Here is a 4761-nt window from a genome sequence, read left to right as displayed (position 1 = left end):
TTCTTCGGACTCGGTGAGTCCGTGCCATGCAATGACTAAAACTTGTTCATGAGGTCAGATCCAGTCCATTAACCCATAGATCCAGTCCCTCCAAGCTTATTTAGCACGTAAAGTCACTATCTTGATGCACATACAATCTCTATATGACACCATAAACTCCATTGCTATACATAAAGCTGGAAGAGTGAGGCTCTCTGGACCTCTATGGATCCAGATCCAGAGTCTCAACACAAGAAGGGTACTATTTGGTATCAAATCATTCCATAAATGTCCATAAGAAACCCTAGATCTCCATATACTCCACAAATCAGAAAATGGATTGAATTCATACCTCTAGATTGATGCTCTAAGCTTCAAATCCACTGAATAGCAACCTCCTTTGCTTCCTCTTGCTTAGATCCTTCTCCTTCTTTGTTATAGCACACACACAAGGTCAATAAGGCTTCCTTTCTCTCTCAAAACGTTCCAGCTCTCAAGGGTTTCTCTCTAAGGGTTGGGTGAGCACAAATGACGGCCATAAGGCCCTTTAAATAGGCCGCAAACCCCGGAAATTAGGGTTTCACCACACAGCATGGACTCGCCGAGAGCACTCTTGGACTCGTCGAGTCCGGACGCGAACCCGTGCCCAAATCCGTGATCCTACTCGGCGAGTTTGGGATCCAACTCGCCGAGTCCACTCATAATTTCCATAATTAAGTCCAAAATAAATACCTGAAAATTCCGGGCTGTTACATTATAAGTATCCTAGATTAGTACATCTATTAACCTTCTTTCCCCCTTTCTTGTGTAGATAGCATGGATGGCTTCCACCATCCCGATGATCCGTATTATCCAAACCAGGGCAATGGAGGTTGGCTCGATGAGGAGCCAGAAGATGATCACCCGATCACTTTGGATGATCACCATGTTGAAGGCTTCTCGGATAGCTCCAGCTCCGAGCCAGAAGTTAACAACCTTCCCCCAGTAGCTCCAAATCCTAACCCCCATCCAGTGTTTCAAGGTCCCACTCCCATGTGGGAAATAACCCTGAACCGATGGAGCGATGAGCAGGGTCAACCGGTACTTTTCAATGGAGATCGAAGATTCTACAACATAAGCGAAGGACAATCAGCGGACCGAGTCTTGCCCATTATGGTACGAAGGATTGCCAGGAATGTCGAGAAAGGTTAAGCAGCAATTTCCCGAGTTGTGGAGGTTGATGCCAACTCAAACATCAACACGGTTCGCATCTGCCAACTGGAAGAAGCTATGGATAGGACAAGGAGGACCAACGAGGCTCTGCAGCAACAGCTAGCTGCATCCCGAGCCGAAGTTAGAGAAGTCCGAGAACGTCATAGGGTCCAGGAGAGACACCTTCAGGAAGTGTTTCGCCTATTAGATGATCTTAGGTTTCGCCCAACGAATACCCATCGACAGTAGAAGATGTCTACCTGTCTTTCCCTTTTATTTAAGGAATAGCCTTTCTCTTTCTATGCTCGATAGAGCACTTGTTTGTAAACATTCATGACCTTGAAAGTACTCTAATTGGACCTCTAGGCTGCCAACATTTTCCTTATGATTTGATGTAAGACCTACTGTTAGGTCACTTTTCCCGAACCCACATTACATCATTAATATCATTAATATTGGCAGTTAACTACTCTATTGCTATGACTCTCTCTCTGATTTTGAACAATGTTGATTTAATCCATGAAACACTCTTATCATACTTGCAATAGACTCTTACTATTGCTATCAATTCTATAAACTTTCAGTAAAAGATGCATCCTCGCAAGCGCCCAACCAGAGGCAGACCAGCAACTCAAACCCCTCCTCCACCACCTCCTCCTCCGCAGTTCGATCCAGTGCTGTTTCAAACAGTTGTGACCGCAGCCATAGCTCAAATGAACTCTGGTGATCCGAGCGGTGGCAACTCTAGATTTGGTGAAGTCCATCAAAGAGTGCAGAGATGTACTTATAAGGACTTCATGAACTACAAACCTACCTTCTTCGATGGTACTGGAGGAATTCTAGCATTGTCTTAGTGGTTCGAAAGAACTGAGGCTGTCTTTGAAATGTGCTCATGTCCTGAGGAGAGCAAAATAAAATTCGCTACTGCCACCCTCACTAACAGGGCTCTGACATGGTGGAACGGCCACGTCAGTGCACTCTCTTTGATAACAGCCAACGCCATGGGCTGGGACACACTGAAGGACCTCATAAGAAGGGAGTACTGCCCTAGGGGTGAAATTCAGAAACTTGAGGAGGAACTCTGGAACCTCAAGATGAAAGGGACCGACATAACAACTTACACAGCTAGGTTTTGCGACTTGGCAGCTATGTGTCCCAACCTGATCCCCTCGGAGAGCAAGAAAATCGAAAGATACATATGGGGTTTAGTGCCCCCATATCAAGGAAATGTTCTATCCTCTCATCCTGCAACCTTTGACAGTGCCAAAGAGTTGGCCCACAGGTTGATCGATCATGAAGCTCCTCCCACTCCAGCAACAGCAACTACAACTGCCACTGTACCACCCAAATCATCCGACCACAAGAGGAAACGTGGGGATCGGAAGAAGGACAAAAGAACTCAGTCTTCATCCAAAAACCAACAGATTGTGGTTGTCCATGCTGCCACCACTCCTGCTACTCTTGCACCGGCGAAAGCTTATGTTGGTAACCTGCCCAAGTGTCCCAAGTGCCCCTTCCATCATAACGGCCCCTACCGTGAATTGCAATGCACCAGCTGCGGCCGGAAGGGCCATACTATTCGATTTTGCAGAGCCCCACCCAAACCTATCTCGCAAGTCCCTAGTTCGGGAGTGACCCAGACCTGTTATGGCCTCGGTGAAGCGGGCCATTTCAAGAAGAACTGTCCGAAGGCTGGGAATGCGGGAGGAACCGGAAGACTACTCGCTATTTGCCACAATGAAGTAGTAGCGGACCCCACAGTAGTCACGGGTACGTTCCTTCTCAACAACTCTTATGCCTGTGTCTTATTCGATAGTGGTGCAGAAAGAAGCTTCATAAACCAAAACTTTAAACACTTACTTAAACAATCCCCGCAACCACTAAAAGAAACATTCATCATAGAAATGGATAATGGAAAGACCGAAAGCTCTAATGAAATTGACATAGGTTGTACCCTCACGTTATATGATCATTCATTCCCAATCGATCTCATACCGGTCTCGATCAAGAGTTTCGATGTCATTGTTGGCATGGATTGGTTGAGTCTTCATCGCGCTGATATTCTATTTTTCGACAAAGCCATCCGCCTAAATCCACCAAATCGCGAAACTCTGTTAATCTACGGAGACAAACCCGGTACGAGTCTTCGTATCATCTCAAGTACGCAAGCCAAAAAGTACTTGCGCAAGGAATATCGCGCCTTCCTTGCACACGTCGTCGACTCAATCCAGAAAGTGAAAGATCCAAAAGACATCCTTGTTGTATGCGATTTCCCTAACGTCTTTACGGAAGACCTTCCAGGTTTACCTCCCAAACGTCAGGTTGAGTTCAGAATCTTCCTAGTCCCAGGAGCTACCCCCGTAGCTAAGTCGCCCTATCGTTTAGCGCCTACCAAGATGCAAGAACTATCCGATCAACTTAACGAGCTGCTCAGCAAGGGCTTTATAAGACCGAGCAGCTTACCCTGGGGAGCTCCGGTCTTGTTCGCGAAGAAGAAAGACGGATTGTTCCGTATGTGCATTGATTATAGGGAGCTCAACAAACTCACAAAAACCGCTACCCTCTTCCTCGTACAGACAACTTGCTCGACCAACTGCAAGGGGCGAGTTACTTTTCCAAGATTGATCTTAGGTCTAGGTATCACCAGTTGCGAGTTCTTGAGGAGGATGTTCTGAAGACAGCCTTCCGAACTCGTTACGGGCACTACGAGTTCGTAGTGATGCCCTTTGGACTGACTAACGCACCCGCAGTGTTCATGGACTTGATGAATAGGGTATGTCATCCATACTTAGACCAGTTCGTCATCATCTTTATTAATGATATACTCATCTACTCTCGGAGTGAGGAAGAGCACAGAAATAATCTATGACAAGTCTTAGAAACCCTACGATCGGAGAAGTTATATGCAAAGTTCTCTAAGTGCGAATTTTGGATCCAAAGAGTTGAATTCTTAAGACATGTGGTTAGTGAGGAAGGAATCCATGTAGACCCGTCCAAAATTAAAGCCATTGAGAACTGGTCAGCACCAAAGACGCCTACGGAAATTCATCAGTTTCTAGGCCACGCTGGCTAATACAGCAAATTCATTCATAACTTCTCTCGGGATGCGAAACCTCTCACTACGTTAACACGGAAAGGCATACCATTTGACTGGGAAGAGAAACAGGAGAAGGCATTCCATACCCTGAAGCGAGACCTATGCACCGCACCGGTGTTATCCCTTCCCGAAGGAACAAAAGATTTTGTGGTATACTGCGACGCATCGAACCAAGGGCTCGGTTGTGTCTTGATGCAACGAGGTAAGGTCATCGCCTATGCCTCAAGACAAATGAAGACACACGAGATCAACTACACCACGCACGACCTTGAGTTAGGGGCGGTTGTTTTCACTCTGAAGATCTGGAGACATTACCTGTATGGGACAAAGAGCACAATATACACTGACCACAAAAGCCTACAACATATACTAAACCAAAAGGAGCTCAATATGAGGCAACGACAGTGGGTCGAACTACTCAATGATTACAACTGCGAGATTCGCTATCACCCGGGAAAAGCCAATGTAGTAGCAGACGCACTGAGTAGAAAAGT

Source organism: Lactuca saligna, chromosome 3, assembly GCF_052625555.1.
Source record: "Lactuca saligna cultivar CGN05327 chromosome 3, ASM5262555v1, whole genome shotgun sequence".
NCBI lineage: Eukaryota > Viridiplantae > Streptophyta > Magnoliopsida > Asterales > Asteraceae > Lactuca > Lactuca saligna.
This window is presented reverse-complemented; position numbering follows the sequence as displayed.